At 40.2% G+C, this 12,127-nt stretch overlaps 1 pseudogene across 1 annotated transcript; it reads left to right on the forward strand.

Moving 5' to 3' along the window:
* The first annotated feature begins 9,838 nt into the window (after positions 1 to 9,838).
* Positions 9,839 to 11,888, forward strand: LOC116539732 (annotated as a pseudogene). Its single transcript, XR_004264155.1, has one exon. The product of XR_004264155.1 is annotated as a solute carrier family 2, facilitated glucose transporter member 3 pseudogene (transcript).
* The last annotated feature ends 239 nt before the right edge of the window (positions 11,889 to 12,127 follow it).

The following is a 12,127-nucleotide window of genomic DNA, read 5'->3' on the forward strand; positions in this document are numbered from 1 at the left end:
TATAATAAGAAGAGTTGAGATCTGTCAAGGGATTGGAGTAAGCCCAGAGGGGGGCTTCTCAGAATTGATGATACACGTGCTTAGTTGCAATGTAATTCAAAAAATGCTACTAATTACCTTCATTGTGCCAGGTTCTGTGCTAAGTCACGAGGGGTCAACAATCAATAAGATATGAACTCTGCCCTCACTCGGGGTGAGACAAACAGACCAGTAAAAGGCACTACAATGATTGGTATGTTGGGGTAAGAAAAGGTCACTTAAACCTAAGAGAAGACCTACTAAAAAATGTGATATTCTGGGACTGGAATTTCTTACCCTCAGCTTTACTGACATTTTGGACTGGATAATTCTTGGTCATTGGGGGCCGTACTGTGCACTGCATATATTTAGCAGCATCCCTGGCAAAATGAGATTTGCATTTTAGAATAACTTTTGCTGCAGTGTTTAGGATGTCCTAAAGTAGAGCAAGACTAAATACACAAAGATCAATTTTAAATGTTTGCTACAGACCAGGTGCAGTGGCTCACACCTGCAATCCCAGCACTTGGGGAGGTCAAGGCCGGTGGATCACCTGAGGTCGGGAGTTCAAGACCAGCCTGACCAACATGGAGAAACTCCATCTCTACTAAAAATACAAAATTGGCCTGGCATGGTGGCACATGCCTGTAATCCCAGCTACTCAAGAGGCTGAGCCAGGAGATTGATTGAACCTGGGTGGCAGAGGTTGCAGTAGGCCGAGGTGGTGCCATTACACTCCAGCCTGGGCAGCAAGACCGAAACTGTGTCTCAAAAAATAGAAAAATGTTTGCTACAAGAATCTTTGCAAATCCTGTGCTAACATATGGCAGCAGGATAAGAAGTAAATGCAATGTTAAAGAAATGTTATTCAGGAGGACGGGTCATGAGGGAGATGGGGGAATTGAGTTTCACTCTAATTCTGGTTTGAGATCCTCAGCTAACAGTAGTACCACTCACAATTATGAGAAAAGGTGAGAAGCAAGAAGAAAGGTGAGCGACTCAGAACAATATAAGTTAGAGATATTTTGAGTGTAGCTGTGAGGATTGCATTCAAGTGAATACAAGAAAATCGAATGTAGTGGTTAATTCTTATTTCCTCAGTCTTATAAACCTGGGAGCATGCAATCCAGGCTGAATTCCATATCTAAATAATACCATCAGGTATTAAATACCATTATTTAGTTGTCCTGCTCTTCATCCCAATAGTATATTATCTCCATGGTCTCAGAACAACTACTGTACCTCTATAGTTCTGGGAAGGAAAAAGAATAAGAAGAGGATACTCCCAAATACGTCACATTTGCAATACTTTTAGCATGGCACCCTTAACAATAAATGTGTAACGGTTAATGTGTCAACTTGGCTAGGCTACGGGGTCCCAAGATAGCTGGTAAAACATTATTTCTGGGTGTGTCTGTGAGGGTGTTTCTGGAAGAAATTAGAATTTGAATTGGTAGGCTGAGTAAAGAAAATCTGCTTACACTGATGAAACATTTAATCTGTTGAGAACCTGACTGCTGTAAGAAAGGTGAAGAAAAGGCTGGTTGGTCTTCTTTTGATCAGACATCTGGATTAGCCCTGAATCACATTCTTGTGCATTCTAAACTAGGCTTCATTTCTGTTACTCAGATTCTGAATTAGCAAAATATTTTAGAAGAAATAAAAATTTTTAATTAAAAAATAGCAAAAACCAGAGAATAAGTCTAAGGAAATATGTAATTAAGTCAAAGGCACAGATTACCCTTAGACTGGTTAATTGATACCTGAACAGTTACTTGAATAATTCAGTCTTAGTGACAGCAGTTACTGAATCTTCAGAATACAATCAAATAACTCAGTAAAATAATGGTGAACACTGTTGTTACAGATTCTACTACAAATTATCTTCAATGCATTTTTAAATTATGTTATCATGGAACTGCATATCCCTAGGGACAGCAAAAATGAAGCTAAACCAAATGTTGAAGACATTATTGTAATGAGTCAGGAGAAACCTGAGCCTGGCCTGTGATGTCATTTGTTCTGCTCAACTGCAGTCACTTAAATCTAAGGCTTATTTTATATTTATTATTATTAATCAAATAAATGGGAAAAATCAAGATAAATTATTTGGCTTTAGTCAATTCAAAAGCTATCAAATTTACAAAAAGTAAAGCTCTGCTTTCTAAATATTACAAAGAAAATATAAACCTGAAATAGCGCATCGCATTACCCTTCTCTAAATGCAAGTGCCGTAATTAATTGTCCATTTCAAAATGTTTCGAGCTACCTCATGTTAGGAGAGGCAGCATTATTAAAAGGATAAATTAAGTGTTGTTTAAAATCTCTCCTGAGTTTTAAAAACAGGGTTTCAAATTATTCCTAATTACCTAGAATTAGTTGGAGTCATCCTATTTAATTCAATTTAACAAAATTTCTTGGTATATCCTATGCACAAAACACTGAAAAAAATATCTGAGAAGTCACAAAGATGAATAAGACATCAATTCCAGCTTTATCCATTTATGTTTGACTGACACATAGTAATTGTACATGTTTATGGAGTACATGTAATACAATGTGTAATCACCAAAAAAAGTTATTTAGTATACCCATCACCTCAAACTTTTATCATTCCTTTGTATTGAGAACATTCCAAATCTTTTCTAGATATTTTGAAATTAGATAATAAATTACTGATAACCGTTGTCACCCTACTATGCTATCAAGTTTATTTTGATAGAACTTATTCCTTCTATCAAAATGTACTTTTTATACCCATTACCTAACCTCTTCAGGAAATCGGTGTTATTTTAAGTGAAATAACACTTGTTGAATGCCTTCTGTGCATCTTTCAGGCACAACAATAAAACTTCATAACACTCTTTTTGATCTGTTTGACAGAGGAAGGAAATGAAACCCAGAGAGATGAAAGGGTTACCCGAAGGCGTCGGGGGGGTGGTAGCACTGAGGTTGAAGCTAGCCTTGCTGTTCCTAAGCCCGGTCATTCGTTACTATACCACATTTAGCTGTAAGGAAAAATAAAACAGAGAAATAGAATCCGCACTGGAGACTGGAAAGAAGAGAAAAATGGTAACTCCAGGAAGCGACATGCCAAGCAGAACTTCCATTTGGCAAAGCGCCTGTGGAAAACAAGCAAAGGGAGGAGAGTGTGGAACGGAACACACACCAACCTCAAGAATTCAGTGTGAGCCTCTAAGAGAGAGGCCTACAGGAGTAGGGAGAAAGCAGTCTTTGTGAAACTTTATTTACAGAGAACGTGGTTTGTGAACTAGACTCCAAGGTTTGGGTAATTTTAGTAGGTGAAGAAGGGAGGAGGGAAAATTGGAGATGGGTCCTAGGAATCTACGTCTTTAACAAACTTCCCAGTACTTCTAGTGGATGCTAAAATTTGAGAACTGCTTAGTCAGATATTTGGCAAGTATATCACTGTAGTAAATAACTACATCAAATGTAATGGAAAAAGATTATTGAAAGGGAAAAAGCGCATTAATTTCAGCCATAAGATCAAATATTAGAACTGTCGAGGTGTACCTCCTTGATACGGTTTGGCCGTGCCCCTACCCAATCTCATCTTGAACTGTAGTCCCCATAGTCCCCACATGTCACTGAGGGCCCAGCGGCAGGTAAGTGAACCATGGAGGCGTTACCCCCATGCTGCTCCTCTCATGACACTGCGTGAGTTCTCACAGAATCTGGCGGTGTTGTAAGGGGCTTTTCCCCCTTTGCTGGGCACTTGTCCTTGCTACCCCCATGTGAAGAAAACATGTTTGCTTCCCCTTCCACTATGATTGTAAGTTTTTTGAGGCCTCTCCAGCCATGCTGAACTGAGTCAATTAAACCTCTTTTCTTTATAAATCACCCAGTCTCAGGTATGTCTTCATTAGCAGCATGAGAAGAGACTAAGTACACTCTTATCTACAAATAATGTGCATTTTATGTAGAACTGGGATTTTGATATAAGAACGTTCAACAGGCACTGATGTCAGCAACATGGCAGAATAAGAGTTTTCATTTATCCCCTCACAAAAACATCAATTTGAAAAATCATTCAAGGCCGGGTGTGGTGGCTCAGGCCTGTAATCCCAGCACTTCGGGAGGTGAAGGCAGGAGAATCACTTGAGGTCAGGAGTTCAAGACCAGCCTGGCCAACATGGTGAAACCCCATTTCCACTAAAAATACAAAAATTAGCTAGACACGGTGGCACACACCTGTAATCCTAGCTACTCTGTTGGCTGAGGCAGGAGAATCACTTGAATCTGAGAGGCAGAGGTTACAGTAAGCTGAGGTTGTCCCACTGCACTCCAACCTAGGTGACGGAGCTGGACTTTGTCAAAGAAAGAAAGAGAGAGAGACAAAGAAACCATTCAAAATATATACACCTACTATGTACTCACAAAAATTAAAAATTAAAAAAAGGAAAACCATCCATGCACAAAAATATCTCCATAAGAGGTAAGAAATTCAGGAGAGAGTTTATAGCACTTGGGTGGAGCAGAGAAATAAGAAAAGATGTATTGAGTAGGATAGAAAAAATGACTTCACATTAGCCATGTCGTCCTCCCACAAGCCCACACAGCACAGCTTGGAGAAAGTCACCCTTCGTATTGGGGAAGTAGAGGAAAGTCAGTGCTTGATTTTGCCACAGATCCCCTTACTAGGCCCACCCCAATGCTATGATCTCAAATACATGCGTAAGATTACACCACAAGGAACTAAGCCCAAAGGTAGCAGAAGAAAGGAAATAAAGATCAGAACATAAATAAATGAAATAGAAGTTAGAAAAACAATGCAAAAGAACAGTGAAACTAGTTTGTTTTTTTAAAAAGATAAACAAAATTGAGCAATCTATGAAAAATTATATGCCAAAAACTTGGTTAACCTAAAGGAAATGCATATATTCTTACAAACGTACAACCTGCCAAGACCGAATCATGACGGAATAGAAAATCTAAAGAGACGAATATTCAGTAAGGAGATTAAATAAGTATTACAAAACCTCCCAGCAAAGAAAAGTTCAAGACCCAATGGCTTTACTGGTAAATTCTACCAAACATTTGAATATGAATTAGTGCCAACATTTCTCAAATTGCTCCAAACATTGGGGAAGGGGGAACATTTCCAAACTTATTTTACAAGCCCAGCATCATCTTGATACCAAGGGCAAAGAAGGGTACTGTAAGAAAAAAAAATTACAGGCCAATATACTGGATAAACTGGTGTAAAACTCCTCCAGAAAATGCTAACAGGCTTAATTTAATAGCACATATACCATGATCAAGTGGGATGTATCCCTGGGATAATCTCATAAGCATTTATCACATTTGTCAGTAAATGTGATAAAACCATATTAATGAAATGAAGGGAAAAATTATATGATCATCTCAATAGGGGCAGAGAAAATAATGTTGGATTTAAAAATAAAATCTAACATCATTTCATGATAAAACGCTTAAAAATTAGATATAGAAGGGATGTACCTCAACATAATAAAGGCCATCTATGACAAGCCCACAGACAATGTCATGAGTAATGACGAAAAGCTAAAAGCTTTTCTCTAAGATCAGAAACAAGGTAAGGATGCCCACTTTCACCACATCTATCCAATGTAGCGCTGGAATTCCTAGACAGAGCAATAAGGCAAGAGATGGAAATAAAGGGCACTTTAAAAAGAAAATAAAAAGTAGAGCTGTCTCTGTTTGCAGATGACATGTGTTAAAGCACAGTAAGCAGGAACCCATTTGCCTGGAATTGTTTCTGTACCTGGGACCGTTAAGCAAGCAAACCTAAATCTAACTTGGAGGCATTCCTTGTAACTGATTAATTTTGAATCAAGTTTCAGTCAATCATAAATGGCAAGTAGCTGATTGGTTATATAACTTGGAGCCTCCAATTAAACCATATCCAAATAAGGTAAATACCTAGCTGTGGCCAATCAAGTAGTTTCTTTGTTCTCATGTTCAGCCTGTTAAAGTTCACTGCTCACACTGCTAGACCGAGGCCCACAACCTCCTGTCAATTTTGGTGCTTCCCACTTCATGAACTGTTCTTTGCTAAATAAATATTGTTAAACTTTTATTATGTCTCAAGTTTTTCTTTTTATATCTTTTTTTTTTTTTTGAGACAGAGTCTCACTCTGTTGCCAGGCTGGTACAATCTCAGCTCATTGCAACCTCTATCTCCCAGGTTCAAGCAATTCTCCCGCTACAGCCTCCTGAGTAGCTGGGAATACAGACGTGCATCAGCATGGCCAGCTAATTTTTGTATTTTTAGTACAGATGAGGGAGGTTTCACCAGGTTGGCTAGGCTGGTCTCTAACTCCTGACCTCAAGTGATCCACTTGCCTCAGCCTCAAAAATGTAGTGGAATTACAAGCATGAGGAGCTACCACACCTGGCCTCAAGTTTTTCTTTTCTTTTTTTTTTTTTTTTTTTTTTTTTTGAGACGGAGTTTCCCTCCTGCTCCTATTACCCAGGCTGGAGTGCAATGGCGCGATCTCGGCTCACCACAACCTCCGCCTCCTGGGTTCAGGCAATTCTCCTGCCTCAACCTCCTCAATAGCTGGGATTACAGGCACGTGCCACCATGCCCAGCTAATGTTTTGTATTTTTAGTAGAGACGGGGTTTCACCATGTTGACCAGGATGCTCTCAATCTCTTGACCGTGATCCACCCGCCTTGGCCTCCCAAAGTGCTGGGATTACAGGTCAAGTTTTTCTTTTAACACATACTTTTACATATAGAAGACCCTGAAGACTGTATGAAACTATTAGAACTAATAAATGAATTCAGTAAAGTTAGGTGAAATTTCTGTACACTGAAAATCAAAACACCAATGAAAGAAATTGAAGAGGACATAAACAAATGGAAAGCTATCCTGTGGTTATGAATTAAAAGGATTAATATTGTTAAAATGGCCATATGACCCAGAGTAACCTACAGATTCAATGCAATCCCGATCAAAATTTCAATGGCATTTTTCATGAAATGGAAAATGAGATTGGGCACTTATCTCTCATCACATGTAAAATCAAGTCACAATGGATTGAAGACTGTAAGGTAACACCTGAAATTGTACAATTACTAGACAAAAACATAGGGGAAAATCTTCTTGTCATTGATGTAGGCCATGAATTTTTGGATATGACCCCAAAATCACAGGCAGCAAAAGCAAAAATAAACAAATGGGATTGCACAAAACTGAAAAGCTCTATACATTAAAGAAAACAGTAAACAGGCTGAAGAGACACCTGTGGAACAGGAGAAAATATTTGCAAGCTATTCATATAATCAGGGGTTAATATCCAAAATAAGATAAAGAACTCAAACAATAGCAAGAAAACAAATAACCTCGTGTTTTAAATGAATTAAAGAACATAACAGATATTTCTCAAAAGAAGACAAATGGCCAACAGACATATTTTTTTAAATGCTCAATATCACTAGTCAAGGCAATGCAAATTAAAACCACAATGATCTGCGGGTAGCAGCAGCAGCCATGGGAGTGAGTGAGACTGCGTGGAAAACACACGAGAGGAAGTGAGCTTTCCTGACAGAAGGTTCGGAAACACCAGCAGAAGCAGAAGAGGTGCATTTGCTAAGAAGGAGCAACTCAGAGGTTGGAGAAGAGCAAATTGAGAGTTAATGTTTTAGAAACCAAAGGAGGAGAACGTTTCCAGAGGAGGGAATGATCAATATTGACAAATTCACCAGGAAGGTGAAGTAAGATAAAAAATGACAAGTAATTATGGACATGGCAATTAAAATGTTGATTAACCTAGAACGAGTAGTTTTAGTTTCTATCCAAACCATAATATAGAAATCAATTTATTTTCAGGCATTATTGACAGATTTTCACTGTAATAAAGAGTTATGAGTTTTATCACGTGAGTCATTTTATGTTGGATATAAATAACTGATTATAGTGATTCATGGTTTGAAAAACCCAGCCCTCAACTACTTGAGATCCTGGTAAATGAAGTGTTAGTATGCAGCCGTTTAACCACATAATGTGATAGACATTGCCTGTTTCCTCTCAATATTGACTGTCCCCAAAGTACTCCAATTGTTCAGTTACTTTGCCACCCAACCAAAAGGCAACATTTCCTATCCCCCACTGCAGTCGGGAGAAGTTAAATGACGAAATTCTGGCCACTGATATGTGGAGTGGATACTGCTAACTATATGACTATGTATATTCTTGCTAATATACGATTATATTGACAGATCAGCCTCCTAAAAATTTTGCTCTGTTCCTACTCCTTCCTTTCCTTTTTATTGACAGAAAGCAGCGACTGGCAACAGCGGCCACACCCTCATCATGTTGCCAGCACCACCCGACTAGCGTGGGTCTTTGGATTGCTTCATGGAGCAGAGTCCTAGCTAGGTGGCACTGTATTCTCAGTTCTTTTTACTAACCATATTAACCAGCTTCCTAAATATTACATCTAAGTAACCATGTTGTGTGGCATTTCCAGGAAACTCCCTCAAAAGGGAGAGGACACCTTTTTTTAATCTTCACTCCCTTTCCTCCTTTCTGGAATATGGTTTTTGTAAGCAGAACTCCAAGGATCCAGGTAGAACGCGCCAGGAAGTGACCCTGGGAACTGAAGCCATGTTTAGCGGAACAAGACAGAAGGAGCTTCAGCCTTTCACTCCACGGAACCAGCATACCCGCCTTAACCAACTTACCTCTGGAATCATTTTCCCTTTTTAACCCACTGCTCTCCATGCTTTGTTGCCTTTGGCCTAACCTAGTCATTACTGGCATGTAAGTGATATGAAACGAATGGACAGTTGGCAAAAGGACATAGCATTGCTTCCCATGGGCAAGACACACAACAAAACTAACATTATTACATCCTTTTAAGAGAAAAATGAGACATGAGAACAAACATTTGTTAAGATTTTATATTTATCACTTAAACAGAGACTGTAACCTTCACAGTAATCCTACCAGGGAGGCAACATGATCACTATTTTAAAGAAACTGAGACCTAGCAAGGAAGAGCAAGTTTGAACAACAGAATTTGAACTCACAGTTCTCATTAACAAAATCCATGCTGCATCCTATGCCTTACCTTTTTCCACAGTGCAAAAAGAGGAACAGAAGGCAAATTAACTAGAACAAAAATTGCTTTCACATAGATACAAATAACTCTGCTTCAATCAAAATAAAAGATTTCTTGACTCACTCTAGATTCACAGGGCCTTGTTTTTCTTTTACTACCTCAAGTTACCACACTTTTAAGAAATAAATTATTTTGTAAGGTTATAAAAGAGAACTGAATTGTATAGTTCCCAGAAGAGTTTCTTAGAGCAGTTTGTCCCCCTGAATCAAAGTGAACAACAGACACTGTTATGGGTAACATACTGCTGCTTATTTTCATCCTGGAACAAAAGTGTTTTTTTCAAATGTTGAAGGTTGGAACTAAAACACAACCATCTGGGCCGCCAAAATAGACCCTGCTGCCACTGTTTCTGTTATTTCAGATTCTACTTGGAATTTCTCATATTTCAATATTCTTGGAAGATCCTAACTACTTTTATTACTTAGAAAGGAAAACACTAGGGAGTGTTCTCTATAAGTTTCATAGCTTGTCTGAATATTAAAACAGGGCAATACATTTATTTGGTAATAAACTGCATCCTAATATTTTCAATAAAGTCATGTAAATTAGCACATGACTGTTTACTTGTGTAATAAAAAGTCATGGCTACAGATGCTGTAATGGTGAGAGTTCAGAGCGTTCCTGAGGACCTGGAGAAGATTTGCTGATAAGAATGACATTTTGAAGGTTTTTTGTTGTTGTTGTTTTTTGGCTGAAAAAGGTGTCTCTGGAATCACACTCCTAGATCTTTCTTGAAGACTTGAAAAGAATTAGATTAGGGCCATGGGGACACAGAAGGTCGCCCCCGTTCTGATCGTTGCCATTACAGTTGCTACAATCGGCTCGTTCCAATTTGGCTACAACACTGGGGTCATTAATACTCCTGAGATGATCATAAAGGAATTTGTCAATAACACTTTGAAGAACAAGAAAAATGCCTCTCCCTCTGAGATGTTGCTCGCGACCCTCTGGTCCTTGTCTGTGGCCACATTCTCCGTTGGTGGTATGATCGGCTCCTTTTCCATCAAACACTTTGTCAACCACTTTGGCGGGTGCAATTCAATGCTGATCGTCAGCCTGCTGGCTGTCACTGGTGGCTGCCTTATGGGCCTGTGTGAAGCAGCTGAGTCAGCTGAAATGCTGATACTGGGCTGCCTGGTTATTGGAGTCTTCTGTGGACTGTGCACAGGCTTTGTGCCCATGTACATTGGAGAGATCTCGCCTATTGCCCTGCGGGGTGCCTTTGGCCCTCTCAACCAGCTGGGCATTGTTGTCGGAATTCTGGTGGCCCAGGTCTTTGGTCCAGCCTTCGTCACTGGGTCTGAAGCTCTATGGCTGCTGTTACTGAGCTTTACCATCCTTCCTGCCATCCTACAAAGTATAGCCCTACCATTTTGCCCTGAAAGTCCCAGATTTTTGCTCATTGACAGAAGAGGAGAATGCTAAGCAGATCCTCCAATGGTTGTGGGGCACCCAGGATGTATCCCAACATCCAGGAGATGAAAGATGAGAGTGCAAGGATGTCACAAGAAACGCAGGTCACCGTGCTGGAGCTCTGTAGAGTATCCAGCTGCCGACAGCCCATCACCATCTCCAGCATGCTCCAGCTCTCTCAGCAGCTCTCTGGGACCAATGCTGCGTTCTGTTACTCCACAGGAATCTTCAAGGATGCAGGGGTTCAAGAACCCATCTTTTTGTTCCATACTCATGACTGTTTCTTTGTTATTAAAGGACGACTATAATGGGATGAGCCTTGTCTGTACTGGGGCTATCTTGCTCTTTGTGGCCTTCTTTGAAATTGGACCAGGCCCCATGTGGCCGAACTCACCAGCCATGGCCCCTGCCCAGCTGCAATGGCAGTGGCCGGCTGCTCCAACTGGACCTCCAACTTCCTAGTCGGATTGCTCTTCCCCTCTGCTCTTACAATTTGGGAGCCTACGTTTTTATTATCTTCACCTGCTTCCTCATTACCTTCTTGACCTTTACCTTCTTCAAAGTCCCTGAGACCCGTGGCAGGACTTTTGAGGATCTCACATGGGCCTTTGAAGGGCAGGCATATGGTGCAGCTTGATCCGGGAAGGAAGGCGTCGTGGAGAGGAACAGCATCCAGCCTGCTAAGGAGACCACCACGAATGTCTAAGTCACGGCTCCTTCCACCTCCCTCCCGGCATGGGAAAGCCACCTCTCCCTGAACGACGGAGAGACCTCATCAGGATGCACCCAGGACTGCTTCTGAATGAGGCTACTTGATTCCTTTCTTATCCCATGCACTCCATAAGCACCCCAAGGCTGGGATTTGTTGGATTTTTCAATGGCTTTTAAAATATTTTATTTCCTGGACATTCTCTTCTGCTTAAGAGAGACCAGGAGAACCTACCTTCATTTCAGGAGGGATTGGCTGCTTGGTGTATGACAACTTTGCCAGCTTTTCCTCCCTGGGGTTCTAATATTGCCCCACCAGGGGATATAGGAAAGGAAGAGTAAGGTGCAGTTCCCCCAGCCTCAGACTTATCAGGAAGCAGATACGTATCCGAGTGTGGAAGGCAGAGGGGGTTTATGTAGGAGCACCTGTCTCACTTCCATTCAGCTCTACACAGCAAACTAACTTCAGGGATTTTTTGTTTTATCCTCTGGTTTAATTATATAATTTAGTTTTTTTAGTTGAAGTTTCGGGATACATGTGCAGAATGTGCAGGTTTGTTACACAGGTATATATGTGCCATGGCGGAAATATTTTTTTAAGTGTAATTTTTCCGAATAGTAAAAAGAGAAGGAAATTGAGATTAGACGGAGGCGTTTAAAGAGAGGTTATAGAGTAGATGACTTGATGCTGGAAAGGTTAAGGTGCAATAAGAAGAAGTTAGGGAGAAATGCAGTTCATTATTGGAGGGCAAATGTGGTGCCTGAGGTCTGCACATGACCTCTTAACAATTTCTGTCCTTCAGATGGAAATTCTTAAGTTTAATTTCACATAAAAGTCATATGCGTGTGTAATAAAG

The sequence above is a fragment of the Sapajus apella genome, unplaced genomic scaffold, assembly GCF_009761245.1.
Source record: "Sapajus apella isolate SASKATOON/1434 unplaced genomic scaffold, GSC_monkey_1.0 scaffold132, whole genome shotgun sequence".
Taxonomy (NCBI): domain Eukaryota; kingdom Metazoa; phylum Chordata; class Mammalia; order Primates; family Cebidae; genus Sapajus; species Sapajus apella.